General features: G+C 41.9%; 1 long non-coding RNA gene across 1 annotated transcript; it reads right to left on the bottom strand.

Moving 5' to 3' along the window:
• Positions 1-326: 326 nt before the first annotated feature.
• LOC109168136 lies at positions 327-8,762 on the bottom strand. Its single transcript, XR_002051994.1, has 3 exons — positions 8,748-8,762; positions 7,779-7,780; positions 327-432 (listed from the first exon to the last, which is right to left on the bottom strand). It is a non-coding gene; the product is annotated as an uncharacterized LOC109168136 (long non-coding RNA).
• Positions 8,763-16,640: the final 7,878 nt, after the last annotated feature.

The raw sequence follows: 16,640 nt of genomic DNA, 5'->3' as shown, positions 1-16,640 counted from the left end.
TGGTTTGGGAAGTGGATTTGCACCACTATATATACAAGACCCTTTTAGAATAAATTTGAATTATATAGTATAAAGGCTCTCTTTTGTGCACAAGGGAAGCTTGAAAAAGCTTGACTTGTGTACGTCGGCATTTGTGAGTTGACTTGTGTACATCGTCTCTTGTGAGTACGAATGTCGTTCGAAGATTGGCCGAGCATTAATTTCCTCTCTCATAAAATCATTTTCTTATGAAATTTTCTGTCAAAATTTCTATAAATAGTCAAAGTGCTCAGCATGGTGTTCTAGTTCATCTTGTTTATTCATTTGAGTTCTCAAACGTTAAATCATGATCCATTTTATCTTGGGAGACTGATACTACAACGCTTCTAGCACCATCGGGAGGTAGCGAATCAGTTTTAAGGAAAGTGTGTAGTACACACGACTTGGATCTTCCTTTCTTTCCTTTGGGTTTATAATCTCATATTTAAAAACCCTCTTTTCGTTTTTATTTATTTCATATAAATAAATTCGATACCAAGCACCTTGTGCTCAGATGGCATGTAATGACCTTTCCCATGTGGGAGGTCATGAGATCGAGTCTCAGTGGAGGCGTTGTTGAGACTCTGTGTGCTACACTAGGTCGAGAAAGTATGTACACTAGGTTGGGAGGTCATGAGATCGAGTCTCAATGGAGGCGTTGTTGAGACTAAATAAATTCAATCATTATATTTAGAGGAACACTCAATAAGGGTACAACTCAAGGATAAAGAGGTAGGCACAAGAGTATGCCCTCAGCCTCAGCCTGCGACCTGCCCATCATGAACACCCTGCCCGAAGGCTTCGTCCCTCTCGAGCCACGGCTGAAACTCCCTCCTGGCGGTCTCCCGGGTCTGGTGCTAGGCGGTAGAGCTCCCTGATCGGACTGGAGGTGACACTCATAGGCTTTGTGGCCTCTCCTTCCACACTTGAAGCAATGGAGCAGGTTACCTTGACGTCCTTCCCGATGTGGTCCTTTCCACATCTCCTACACCCGTAGGGTTTCCCTTTCTCTCCATTATCTGCCCAAGCCGACCCCTGAGTCTAAGAAGGAACTGGTCTTGCCCTGAAGTCCTGCCTCGGCCTCTTGAAACCTTGTGGCCCACTCCTTTCACCCCTTTTCCTGGCCAACTCACTAGACCCTCTTTGTAGCTGCTGCACTCGGTACAAATCCGCCGCACTCAAATAAGCTTCATTGAGCATCCTCGGCTTGCTAACCGTCAAAGCCTTCCTAGCTTCATAGTTGAGTCCCGCAACGAACTTTTCAACCTTAGCCAACTCGGTAGGGACCAACATTCGCGCGAAGCGAGCCAACTCAAGGAAACGCTTAGGTGGAGGAACTCTTCATACATAGCTGCCCTCACGTGAGACGGGTAGAACCTTTCCCGCAGCTTATCATTCAACTCTGCCCAATCGAACCCTGCGTTTTCGAGGCACGCCGGGCCTTCATGCACCCACCAAAGATCTGCCTCATGGCTGAAGTAGAATGTGGCCAACTCAACACGACGGTCTTCCGGGCAACCAACTACCGCGAAAATCTTGTCCAAAGATCGAATCCATTCCTCAAGAAGGGCGGGGTCTTCTTCCCCAGCGAAGGCAGGTGGTCGATGACCCAAAACTAGACGACCACGTCACGGTTCCCAACAGGTGGTGGCGGAGGGTTGTTGTTGTGCAAGAGAGCGTTGCTTAGCGTCTGCATTGTCTGAGTCAAGTGTTGAAAATTCTGTGCCAACTTCTCATTTGTAGGCGTCTCCGGCGTCCGGGCACGGTGGCGAGGTGGTGCCATTGCAAGATTCTACAGAAACAGCACGGTTACGGCAAAACACGAGGAAGCTGAGCACCCTCACCCGACGCTTAAAACGAGAGAGCTAAGACTAAGCAAGGACAACAAAACAAGCACAACAAACGATAAAGGAAACTCACATCTCACCGCGCGTCCTAAGTATCTTAAGTCCTAACACTTAGGTACTTAGAGGTCAACTTAGAGTCTTAAACCATACTTAACTCCTAAAAGTTCAACTCCTAACATCCTAGGCTCAAACCTAGGCTCTGATGCCAACTGTAACACCCCCGAATTTTACCAACATTTTAATGCTTAATTTAAAGAAAACAGTCTAATCATTAAGCATAAACAAAGCGGAAGCTAACATAATTTGGGTAGTGCTATTCCACACCTATACCAAAAGATAGGTGCACAGGCTACAACTAAAACCATTGTCAAAGATCTACGGCTCACAGGCCAATAGCAAACTAAGGCAACACGAGAGCTACACTAACTACGGTCCACATCTAGCGCGCTCTTCAATCTAATCAAAACCTGTAAAAATAAGGGATACCACCCGGTCAGCGAATAATGCTGGTAACCCACAAATACGCGTTAAGTATCAATATATATACATAGATATAGTCAAAACCGTTTGAAACTGAGGAGTACAGTATATAGCATTTGAAAACCAAGAGAAGAGACAACAATAGACATATTACACTCTCAATAAAGATCAAGACCAACAACTTCAACAAAGCAATAGAGACCGCAATCAACAAGTGACTACCACAACTCTAGATGCAACCTACCATTCACAAGGTAGAGTTCATCATAGACATGCTCATAAGCAAGAAATACAACAATCACATAATGACAAGTTTCACGTTCCAACCTTATGCCCTGTTCCAACCTTATGGCTACCCCCGGCCTTATACCAGTTCCAACCATTACCTCCTAGTGCCACCCTGTACTTCTGAGTCTAACCTTATTCCGCCTGGGACCGTCGTCCCCCACCAATCTTTACCACCAATCTCATAGTATTTGTAACACCCCCGATTTCCATACCAAATTAAACCTTAAACATGCAGATAAACTAACCATAAAACATACACAGCGGAAGACTAGATATGAAATAGATGGAAAACGTAGTGTCATGCCATGCTCACACCACGGTGAACGCACAGGTGTAAACATCTGCAACATAATCTATCAATCTCAAAACCAAGGTCAACGACATAACTTCTAAGTCTAAACAAAGGCACGCAAGCCCGAAACATCATAAAGAAAAGGGGATCTATTCTAACAGCTTCTAGACCGCGCCCTCATCTAATCAGCACCTGAAAGAAACACAGATATATATATGGGACGACGCCCGGTCAGTGAATGATGCTGGTAACCCACCAATACATGTGAAATATCATATGTAGATAGTTTATATGTATACAAAATCGTTTGCGAAACGGGATATAGTATATATCAATTCAAAAGCCAAGATAGAGATCAGCCACAGGACTCTATGCACTCACAACAAAGTTAAGGGAACACATCCCAAGACATCAAGAAGCAATAACGACTCAAGGCATAATCTACCATCACACAGTAGATTAACACCCGACATGCATAACACAAGAGAATAAGGACACAACCATTGGCAACACATTGCCTTCGTGACAACACATGTCACAAATAGAGAAACACAACAACGGCTACACAAGCCTTCGTGACATCACCCATCACGAATTGAGATGCCTTCCTTATGCCCGGTTCCAACCTTATGGCTACCCCCAACCTTATGTCTAGTTCCAACCATTACCTCCAGGACCCCTGTACTTCTGAGTCCAACCTTTTCCCTCCTGGGACCATCGTCCCCCACCAACAACCACCAACAAGACCACCGATTCATAGTACACAAGGTACCGATCACACACACGGCAACACATGCCACCCAAGAAATACGTGAACCCATCACTCCGGTCACAAACTCCATAATCGCGTCATGGCCACCACGAGGACCACTGCCGTACCTTGGTGACTAATTTCCCATACCATTAATCGTGCAATCCAGGTACAGCCACACACACCACACCACAACAGGAATCAATCAATGGATCACAACGAAGATATGAAACCATACTCAATCAAAGAAAGGATCACAATCCGACTCCAACAATGATTAATACAATTCATCATCCACAATAGGATAAGACAAACAACACACACGCTAGCATTTAAACACCGAACTAGCATGCTTATCAAACGGGTAAACCAAACATAGTTCTGAAGAACACACAAGACTCATCACGGTTCAACGAATCACAATGTTGAACACTTAGCATGATTCAAGACACCAAAACCTACATGGATCCTACCATATAGTTCTAGACATACGAAACATCAAGAAGACACTCAAATAGTTCCACAAAAGAACATCGGGAAGTCAAAAGACCAAATACTGAGTCAAAAGAATGACGGGGAACAAATCCCCAAACAACACCATATACGTACCCGTGGGTGGAGCCACGGGTGGACCTCCACCCGTGGTTCCGCCCGCGGGAACCACTCCCACGAGGCCTTGTACCCCGCGAGTGGGGTGACGGGCGGTGCCCCGCCCGCCGTTCCGCCCGCGTGTACACTGTACCAAAAACAATCCCTTCGGGGATTTTCAACTCCAAGCTCAAATTCAAGTCCAAAACATGCCAATCTCACCAAATACAACAAAATGACTTGAATCAAAGGAATAGCCAAGCAATGACATACAAGAATCCTAATAACAAGCTCTAGATATGCATTTTCACAAGACAATGCATCAACACTCACATTTCATAGCAAACCACATGTAGAATCCAAGAAATCATCATATAGGTAAGCAAAATAGATTTTGTAGAGCATGGGTTACCTCTTGAAGACAAAAACCTTCACTTAACACTTCACCAAGCTCCTAATAGGGTTCACCTTGCTCCTAATAGGGTTCACCTTCCACACCCACTTCAAGAACACACCAAAAGATCATAAAGATTCTATCTTTTAGGAAAGACACCTTAGAAAACACTAAAAACACAAGATAAACATAGATCTTACCCTCCTAGATGCTCAAAGGTAGGAAAGGTGGAATCTTGAAGACAAACTTTGAAGATTTGGTAAGGCTCCAACTTGGCTTGGAAGAAAAGCTATCTAACTTTTAGAGAGAAGGAGGAGCTTAAGTTTAGGAAGTGTAAGGGGAAAGAATGAAGGGTGATCCTCTATGTTAGCTTGCAATTCTAACATAGGGTGAAATGTCTTTGCTAACCTTACTAAAATGAAGAGGTGTAAGGGAACAAGGGAACTACTTACAAAGCTTTAGGTACAACACTTGACTTTGGGTTGACTAGTCAATTACTAGTCCCTGACTATTGAATTTTCAAGAATTTAAGAAATTAAATTATCAATTGGATTAGGATTAATTACTCAATTAATCCCTTCATTGAATTTGGATTACGGGGTGTCACAATATTATCACCGATCTCTCAGTACACGAGGGTGCCATTAAATAACACAATATTACCACCGATCTCGTGAGCAAAGCTCAAATAATATTACCACCCAACTCATTCATATTCACTCATAGTCATCATCATCAAGAAGATTAAGGCTCATCAATAGCCCAATCAAGTATCAACAAAGGGTACAACGATTTGCACAAGATCACACCATAATAATCAACCAAGAGATTTCAATGAAGACATGAAGCAATACTCAATAACAATGGAGTACAATCCAATACCAATATGATTGGCAACACGAATTGCCAATCCTCAACAAGAAGGAACAAACCATACATACTAGCATAACAACATAAAACTAGCATGCACGTCAATCGGGTGAACAAAAATGGTTCCAACGAACCTTCAAGACTCATATTAGTCCAACGAATCACAAGGTTGGACCCTTAGCACGATTCAAGACACCAACATCCTAACATGGATTCCTAACACATCGTTCTAGACATCTGAAACATCAAGAAGACTCACAAAAGCTCAATAATCCAACAATGGGAGGTCAAAACATCAAATACCAAAGGCAAGAACCACGGGGAAACAATCCCCCGCATCATCACATACGTTCCCCGCGGGTGGGGCCACGGGTAGAGCCCTGCCCGTGGGGTACAACCCACGAGGCTACGTTCCCCGCGGGTGGGGCGGCGGGTAGGCCACTACCCGCCGTTCCGCCCGCGGGGTACCTCCTGTACACCACATTTTTCCCTTCGGGGAAATTCAATTCCAAGGTCAAGTTCAAGTCCAAATCACCCAAAACCTCACACACAACAAAGATATGACTTGAACCCAAGAATAGCTCAAAGAAAGACATTCAAGAACTCTAAATACAAGCTCTAAACATCATTATCACAAGATCATGCATCCATTTTCACAAATACACCAAGAATCATCAAATAGAAGCCAATAATTATTCATAGCAATAGAAAATAGATTTTGTAGAGCATGAGTTACCTTTGAAGACTAAAAACCACTTTCTTGTTACAGTCCTAAGCCTCTCCTTGAAGCTCTTTCTCACCCAAGACTTCTTACACAACCAAACCACAAGGAAAACACCAAAATAAGATAAAGATACCTTAAAGCTAACTAAAAACACTAAACAACTTAAGATCTTACCCTTTCCTATGCTAGGGAGGTAGAAAGGTGGAATCTTTGGATGAATCTTTGCAGAGAAAGCTAAGATTTCTTTAGAGAGAAGGTGGAGTGCTTATGACTTGGCTAGCAAGGGAAATGAGTGAAGTGTCTTGCTAGGGAAAACTTAAGCATCAAAACATGTGTGAAAGGTCACCTTTGCCCTTACTAAAGTTAGGAAGACAAAAGGTTGTGGTACAAAGCATAAGGCAAAAGGTACACATGGTTGACTGAGGAAACTAGTCAAATTCTAGTCCCTCGACTATCAAATTTCAAGTTTTTAGAAAGAAATTATCCAAGGAGAAATAGGATTAATTCCTCAATTAATCTCAATTAAGGGTTAGATTTACAGGGAGTCACAGATGCAACCTGCAAGGAAGATTTAGTAGCAAAAGGAAATACTTCTTCATCAAATCTGACATGCCTTCATGTGTAAATCTTATTAGTCTTTAAGTCCATGCACCTATACCCCCTAAAAGACTCAGGATAACCTAGGAAGACACAAGGAGGAGACTTGTATGACATTTTGTGACGATTGTATGGTCTTAAGTGAGGATAACACAGACAGCCAAAGACACGAAGAAAAGAATAGGAAGGAGGAGACTTGTGCAACACATGATGAGGACTAGAATTGTTTAAGACACTGGAAGGCATTTTATTAATCAAATAAACAGCAGTCTCAAAAGCAAAATCCCAAAAACGATATGGAATATAGGCATGAGCCATAAGAGTGAGCCCATTTTCAACAATGTGTCTGTGTTTCCGTTCAACACGCCCATTTTGCTCATGAGTATATGCACATGAATGTCTATCATTAATGCCCAGTTGCACAAACGAGGAGTGTAATTTCTTATACTCTGCTCCTATATCAGATTAAATAGACTTGATTTTACGATTAAATGAACGCTCAACTAAAGCACGAAATTGATCAAATATGGCATAAAGATTAGATTTCTGCTTCATAGGAAAGTACCAAGTGTAACGAGAATAATTATCAACAAAGATGACAAAATAACGACAACCATTAGAAGATAGCAAAGGAGTCGGTCCCCAAATATCAGTGTATATCAAATCAAGAATGTCTGAAGTACTAGACTCAACACGTGCCAAAGGGAAACGTGCAGATTTACCCAATTGACACGCTGAACATAAATTAGAATTGCAACGAATACTACGACGACTAAACCCACTAACCGAACATGACGAAAGAATTTGACTCAGGACACGCTGAGGAGGATGACCCAAACGATCATGCCAAATCAAAGCGGAAGCACGAGCGGAGAGGAACGCAGAGGGAGATGAATATGGAACAGGCAAAGCGTATAGATCGCCCCAACTACTGCCCCGTAGGAGGATTTCCTTGGTCGTAATATCTTTCATAAGGAAATAATAAGGGTGAAACTCAAAAAACACATTGTTATCTGTAGCAAAACGTTGAACAAATAATAAAGAGGTAGACAGACCAGGAACATGTAATATATTAGACATTGTAAAAGACCTAGAAGGGGTATCAAAAGTAGTATGACCAACATGACTAATAGACATGCCCATACCATCACCGACACGTAAAGTGTCATGACCAGTGTACTTCTCCGATGTAGAAAGAGCAGCTATGTCTGGAGTTGCATGATTTGTGGCTCCAGTGTCTGGAACCCAAGTATGAGAATTTGATGAGGTGTTAGGACCAAAACCATTCTGAAACACCAAATTAGCCTGAGGACCCGAAGCCCCTGAATAACGCTGAATACAAGTGGATCCCGTGTGATTAAAACCTTTACAAATTTGACACTGATCATCATAGCGCTGAAAGCAATTGGCTCCCGTGTGACCGATGTAGCTGGAGTTGCATAATTTGTGTAGTAGCTAATCAATTAGCTCCCGAGAGTCTGTTTTATTGTCTTTGCTTTGTATGACTCTCTTATTGACTTGAAACCTTGATTCTTGTTGTTGAGATTGATTTGCTGGCAAAGTGGACAGTGTGGGGCTTATTTGATATTGATTTGTGATTGGCGGGCCTCTAGCTCTGTTTGCAATGGGTCATGTTGGTGTGGGAAGTCCTTGACAGGTCCGTGGTGTGGAAAGCCCCGATCAACCATTGTGAACTGATCCGGTAGTGTGGAAAGCTCCTGGTAGGGGGTGTATACACTTAAACTTGCTAGATCTGTTTCCGTTGGACATTGATTGATTGGTCACTTGTGACATTGGTGCTGACTGGAAGCCCTCCACACTGATCTACGTTGGTATCGAGTCACTACCGTTGACTCCGGGGTATATGTTTGATGATTGTGTCCTTGTGGACTTGAAACCTTGGTATTGTTATTGAATGCATGATTATGATGAGAACTATCTATGCTAATTATTATGATTGTTCTATCTTTCTCATTGTCCTTGATTCGCTATCGTTATTGCGTTGAATTTGTCTCTTTATTGATATCCTCGTTGTAGATTGACATGTGTTGAGTATATCTCTTGTATTGGTCTGCTCTTGATTCCATTCCTTATGATTTACTGAATTAGAGTTGATTTGCGAAATATATATGTATTCCCAAGTCTCAAAACTATTTCAAAGTATTAAATGTATATCTACATATCTTTACACATTGGAGTGAGGTTACTTAGCATAATCGCTAATGGTTTCAAACTGTTTTCAGGTATGGAGTAGTCAGCTTATGAGAGCGCGATAGTTGGAGTCTACCCTTCACTCTTAGCTAGATTACTTAGATAGTTTGTTATTTGGCCTGTGAGCCTATGATACTTTATGATGTTGTTAAACATGTTTGAGACTAATTTACGTTTAGTATGACGTTTGTACGTTATGGATTAGACTAGGCTGTGCATTTAGGTTGTGATAACCTAAATGTGGCATAGCATCCCCGGGATTTTTAGTTTTAGCTTCCGCAATTTATCTATGCAGTTAGACTCTTTTATCTATCTTTAAGTAGTTGTATGCCTATATTTATGCTTAAAATCGGGGGTGTTACTGTAACACCCCGTGTTACGACCTCTAACCCAAACTAATTATTTAATTACCTACCCTAAAAAGAGAATTAAAATCTATTAATTAACTAAAAAGGGGTCCACCATAGCCCATGGACCCTTATCCTTAAAACCAACCCCTTAGTCCTATAAGGAATAGAATTAGCATGCCCATACCATTTAGACCCTAATTGGGACTCTTAGGTATATATAAATAGGGGCGTAGGAGGCACCTAGAACCCACACCACAATAACTCTCACCACACAAGAATTCCCAAGAATTCCCATAGGAGAAATCAAGAAAGAAGAAATCTTAAAGAAAGACCCTTCATAGCCAAGGAATTTAATTAAGGCTAAGAGGTAACCCATGTCTCAACAAAACCTATTTTCTTTGCTATAATCCTCTTCTTTGGCTTCCTCTATATGCTTGTGTCTTGATATGATAATTGCGATGTGATCCTAATGATTGATGAGATTAATTTATGTGTGATCTTGATAACCTTGATGATGATAAGAGAATCTTGATAATTGTGTGATATTCTTGATAAGTCTTGATGTTTCTTGATTTTAAAGATAAACTATGATCTTGATAATTTAAATATGATTAGAGCCCTAAGTTGAATCATGAATTTCTTATTGGGATTTTCGTGGTATATTTGGGTGGGAATTCACATGTTCAGGTGTTGATTATGTTTAGAAGTCATGATAGGTTGTGTTCTACGTGATTGTTGCTTTTGATCCGTTAATTGCTTACGTGGTGTCGTTATTGCGTTTAAAAGTGTCTAAGAATGGTTTCGGGTTTCACAAAGGATCCCGGGACGTTTATTTTGATAAAGAGTCAGTGGGGGGTAGGGGGACCCGCCACCTACCCGCTGCCCAAAGAGACGCCGCCGGCAGCGGGCAGCCGGGCACCCGCTGCCTGGAAGTCTGTCGCCGGCGGGTGGCCCTCCACCCACCGGCTACTCGCTGGTCGTTGCCCACTTCGGGACTTTGGATTCCCCGTTTAATGTTCCCCAACCCCCGTGGTGTCCCAACGGACTCCGTTTGTCGTGCGTGAGTGTAACACCCCGTGTTACGGCCTTTAATCCCGAATTAATTATTTAATTAATTTCATTAATAATAATTAAAAAGGATTTAATTTGATTAGAAATCCCTTTAATTAATTAATGTGGTCCACTACGGATCGTGGACCCTTGCCTAAACTAGAGTCATAAGCCTATTAGGAATAAAGAAAGTATACCTTTACTATTCAGATTATGGTTAGGATTCTCATTAATTAATTAATATGGTCCACCATGGACCATGGACCCTTATCCCTAAAACAAGTCCTTAGTCTTATAAGGAATAGAATTAGTAAACCCATACCATTCAGACCCTAATTAGGACTCCTAAATATATATATATATATATATATAAGGACATAGGAGGCACCTAGAAGTCACACCACAATAGATATCACCACACAAGAATTCTCAAGGGACTCCCCACCACCAAGCCTAGGGAGATCAAAACGGATGGAAATCTTAGGGAAGAACCTTAATAGCCAAGGGGTGATTAATTAAGGCTAAGAGGTAACCCATGTCTCAACAAAACCTATTTTCTTAGCTATGATCTCCATCTTAGGCATCCCACTATATTCTTGTGTCTTGATGAATTATTTATGATATTGATGATGTGATCTTGATAATTGGCGATATGGTTTTATCTTGATAATCTTGATGATGATAAGGGTTTCTTGATGATGGTGTGATATTCTTGAGGAATTCTATAACACCCCGTGTTACGGTCCTAAAAACCAATTAATCATTAACCAATTATCCAAAAGAAAGAATTAAATTATAATAATTAATTAAGAAAAGGCCCACCATAGTCCGTGGGCCCTCACCTTTAAAATCCAACCCTAACCCTAAAAGGAATAGAGTTAGCAACCTATAGTACCTAGACCCAAATTAGGACTCTTGGGTATATAAATAGGGAGCATGAAAGGCACCTAGAACCCCCACCACAATAATCTCTCACCACCCAAGGAGCTCCAAGAATTCCCTTAGGAGAAATCAAGAAAGAAGAAAGCTTAAAGAAAGACCCTTCATAGCCAATGAATTAATTAAGGCTAAGAGGTAACCCATGTCTCAACAAAACCTATTTTCATAGCTATGATTCCCCTCTTAGGATTTCCCCCATATTCTTGTGTGTTGATGATTCGTTATATTGATCTTGGTAATTGGTGTTATGATTCCATGGGTGATCTTGATGTTCTTGATGATTATATGGTGTTCTTGATGTTCTTTATGATTATATGATGTTCTTGATGTTTATGTGATATCCCTACCGAACCTTGATATTAGAAGATGAATTGTGCTCTTGTTGATTTAAAAGTAATTAGAACCTTAGGTTGTATCGTGGAACTTGTATGGTATCGTTCTTGGTATATTGGGTGGGAATTCGTATGTTTGGGTGTTGATTATGTTTAGAAAAGCATGATAGGTTATGTGTCGTATGTTCTTGCTTTTGGATCCATTAATTGTCTACGTATTGTTGTCAACTGCGTTTGAATGTGTCTAAGCATGGTTTCGGGTTCCACAAAGGTTCCCGGGGCGTTTTTGGTGAAAAAGAGTCAGTGGGGGGGGTAGGGGACCCGCCACCTACCCGCGGCCTAATTGGGCAACACCGGCAGCGGGCAGCCGACGGGCGGGCAGCTGCCCGCGGGGCACCCGCTGCCCGGAATTATGCCACCGGCGGGCAGCCGGCGGGTGAACCCTCACCCACCGGCTACCCGCTGGAAAATACCCCAATTCGGGATTTCGGCTTCCCCGTTTGATGTTCCCCCGATCCCCGTGGCGTCCCAACGGACTCCGTCTATCGTGCCTATGTCTAGTTTGATATTTCGGGTACCGTTTGTAGGTTTTATGAGTCTTATATATTGCATGCTAGTTGAATTGGTATCCCGTTGACCTAGGTGAAAGAAGTATGAACCCCTTAGGATTATCCTTAGCATGTGAAGGATCACGCATAGGTTTTGTTATACGTTTTCTCCCCCTTCCCAATGTGTTAATGTGGGTTGCATGTGCTTGCTATGTGTTATGTGTGCATGATACCCCAATCCGGTTGCGATCGGATTGGTTATTCCTGAGCTGCGGTTCAGAAGCTGGCTGCGGTCAGATTTACACTCTCGGGCTGCGGTCCACCGTTTGGTTGCGATCAAACGTTTCTACATGAGCTGCGGTTCATATTTTGTGGCTGCGGTCAGATGACATACTCTTGGGCTGCGGTCCACTGTTTGGTTGCGATCAAACTATGATGAGTTGCGGTTCATAGGTCGGTTGCGATCGACCCCTCCGTGTTGCGATACGGGGCAGGGTGCTGCGGGGCCGTGTCAGAGCTATATGCGCTGACCCTCATGTATGGGCATGCGATTGGTCCTGTGGCGCCAACAAAGTGTGCTTGTGTGATGAGATGTGGATGAGTTGTTGTTATGAGTGTCTTGGGATGTGACTTTGGGATTTGTGACGGGAACCGTATATGTTGGGTTATGGATATTAACTGTGCTTATCTTTATCTGCCCTGCCTGTTTCCCTATGCTTATGAATTGTATATGCTTGATTATGTCCGTTGTCTGTGCTAAGCTCTATCTGTTGAGTCTATTCCCTGTTTTGAAAGCTAGAGTCTCTTAGGATATATCTTCATGCTTCAAAATGGTTTTTTGTATAACTATGTATATATCTATATGTATTGTATTTCAACGCGTTGGAGTAGGTTACCAGCAACTCTCGCTGAACAGATATATTTGGCTTTCAGGCACAGAAGAGTAGACACTGGAGCGCGCTAGAACCGTGGAGCGTAGAAGTAGTTAGTTTCCCTTTCGGCCTGCGTGCCATGATTATGTATTTGCATCATTAAGGATATTAGTTAGTTAGCCTGTGCACCTGAGTTCTCTAGCTCGAGGTGTGGCATAGCATCCCGCACTCTTTGTATTATGTTTTGAGAATTAATGAGATTTCACCTTTATTATATAAGCTTCAAAAGTTTAAAAATTTCGGGGTGTTACAAATTCGGATTCTTGATGATTATGTGATATTCTTGATGAATTGTATTGGTTCTTGATGTTAAAGGATGAATTACGTTCTTGATGATTTAAATATAATTAGAGCCCTAGGATGTATCGTGAAACTCGTGTGGTGTTATTCTTGATATATTGGGGTGAGAATTCGCATGTTTGGGCGTTAATTGTATTTAGGAAGCATGATAGGGTACGTGCCAAACGTTTCTCGCTTTTGATCCGTTAATTGTCTACGTGGTGTCATCGATTGCGTTTAAAAGTGTCTAAGCATGGTTTCGGGTTCCACAATGGATCCCGGGGCATTTATTGTGAGAGAGAGTCAGTGGGGGGTAGGTGGGGGTAGGGGACCCGCCACCTACCCGCGGCCAGAATTGACGTCGCTGGCAGCGGGCAGCCGGCCGCTGCCCGGAGACTTGTCGCCGGCGGGTGACCCTTCACCCACCGGCTACCCGCTGGAAATAATCCCACCTCGGGATCCCGGCTTCCCTGTTTGATGTTCCCCCGACCCCCGTGGTGTCCCAACGGACTCCGTCTATCGTGCCTATATCTGGTTTGATGTTTTGGGTACCGTTCGTAGGATAAACGAGTCTTATATATTGCATGCTAGTTGAATTGGTATCCCGTGGACCTAGGTGAAAGAAGTATGAACCCCTTAGGATTATTCCTAGTGTGTGAATGATCACGCATAGGTTTCATTATACGATTTCCCCCCTCTGCCCAATTTGTCAATGTGGGTTGCATGTACTTGTTATATGTTACGTGTGCATGATACCCCAATTTGGTTGCGATCAAATTGGTTATTCCTGAGCTGCGGTTCAGAAGCTGGCTGCGGTCATATTTACACTCTCGGGCTGCGGTCCACCGTTTGGTTGCGATCAAACGTTTTACATGAGCTGCGGTTCATATTCCTGGCTGCGGTCAGATGACTACTCTTGGGCTGCGGTCCACTGTTTGGTTGCGATCAAACATTATGATGAGCTGCGGTTCATCGGTCGGTTGCGATCGACCCCTTCGTGTTGCGATACGAGGCAGGGTGCTGCGGGGCCGTGTCAGTGCTATATGCGCTTACCCTCATGTATGGGCATGCGATTGGTCCTGTGGCACCATCAAAGTGTGCTTGTGTGATGAGATGAATGATGATATAAATGAGATAAAGTGAATTCGTGACCATAGGATACATGCTAGTATCTTTACATGCTTGGTTATAACGGTTGAATGTGCTTATCCCTATTTGTCGAGTCTATTCTGGTTTTGAAACTAGAGTTTCCTAGGATATATCTTCCTGCTTCAAAATGACTTTTCTTATATCTATATATATATGTACTTATACGGTATTTCAACGCGTTAGAGTGGGTTACCAGCATTATTCGCTGAACAGATATATTTGGCTTTCAAGCACAGACGATTAGCTCCGGAGCGCGCTAAAGGACCCAAGACTTAGATAGATAGTTTCATCTTCGGCCTGCGTGCCATAATGATGTAATGATGTTGTTAGATAGTTTAGCCTGTGCATGTGAGTTCTCTAGCTCAGATGTGGCATAACACCCCGTATTCTTATGTTTAGTACTGCTCTGTTTGGAATTTAATGAGAATTTACCTTTATTAAATAAGTTTTAAAAGTTTCAAAAATCTGGGGTGTTACAGTTGGTATCAGAGCCTAAGTTTGACCCTAGGATAAGACTCTTAAGACCAGACTTTAGGACATTAGGCTTGAACTCTAGGTATTTAGGAACATAGGATTCAGGAATCTTAGGATGCACGGTGAGATTGTGAACCTACCTATCATCACATAACCTCCCCTCACTTTACCCCACATTAATTTAAAGAATTCCCCCCTTCGCTTATCACATCAAGGTAAAGGGTACAACACACTAACTCTTCATTCCACATACTGGCCCTAGGAATTTGTTATGTCCTTGCATGCTTTTACCTGCTTTGTTGCTTATCACTCTTTGATTATCATACTTGTTTATTTGCTTAAGCATATATGTTCCTAATTGATTTTAGACCATGTTAGGAACTACATATTATTGCTTAACTGTTTGATCAGACATGCGTTATTTGGATATCTGTTACCTGATAAAGTATTTTGGAACTGGCAATTAGTAATTTTATTCAACTTATAGGGGCTCACTTGTCCTAATCATAATTGACCAATATAGTTAACTCACTAAATAGCCCGATAAGTACTTACATGCGTTGCGTGAAGGGAAATTTTGGGGAACATAGCTTTAATTAAGAAGGGAAAGGATGGGGCGTGGGATCCTTATGATATTTAGTTGAAGTCTCCCATATTCCTTATTAATAGCGTGATCCCTTGAGTTTTTCCATGTATTCAAACCCCTTTCATTGTTCACATAAGTATGGAATTCGTTGAACTTAAAATTGTGCATTCTCGGGGCTTTTCTCGAAGTGATTCCTCCTTCACAGTCACGTTCCAGTGGGGCCTTGGCAGGAGGTCGACCACCCACCACGTGCCCACTGCCACATCCCAGTGGGGACTTGACAGGCGGTCGACCGCCCACTGGTCCGGTATGTTTTCACGACTTCTCGTTTTTATTGATCCATTATGCCTTTGTGTGTCTCCCTTGATACTTCCTATGTGTTTAACATATAGATAACAATCTAATGCTTGAACATGAAAGTCGAATTACCTTCCTAATTAATTTGTTTATATGTTACATAGAAATTATAGGGACTAATTCGAATTCTAGAAATCTAAACCCTCGGATACATTTGCGTATTAAGTTTCGACCCGAAAGTCAATATGAGTGAGACCGGTAGAAACCTAAAACAATGGTCATCTAGAAATTATCCTTGGAAAAATATATTTCGTCCCCAAACTATCTTAAAACTATCCCTCTAGACTTTGGTCCATGTTGCATAATAGACCACAAGCTTCCAATACCTTGTTTAGAACCCTTTTACCACTAAGATAAGGACCCCCTACACAAACATTTATACATAAATAGGTATATCACTACTATTCTAAATATATTCCCCTAAAAACTTCTATAATATATATATATATATATATATATATATATATATATATATATATATATATATATATATATATATATATATAAGGTTGAGTTCAAATGAGGACAACAATATATAGAGGATTGTGAGGACAAATAATGGGCACACAACAAATTACAACCAG

Source organism: Ipomoea nil, unplaced genomic scaffold (assembly GCF_001879475.1).
Source record: "Ipomoea nil cultivar Tokyo-kokei standard unplaced genomic scaffold, Asagao_1.1 scaffold3172, whole genome shotgun sequence".
In the NCBI taxonomy this organism is placed as follows: Eukaryota; Viridiplantae; Streptophyta; class Magnoliopsida; order Solanales; family Convolvulaceae; genus Ipomoea; species Ipomoea nil.
Note: the sequence above shows the minus strand (reverse complement) of the source record. Positions and strands in the feature narration are given on the sequence as shown.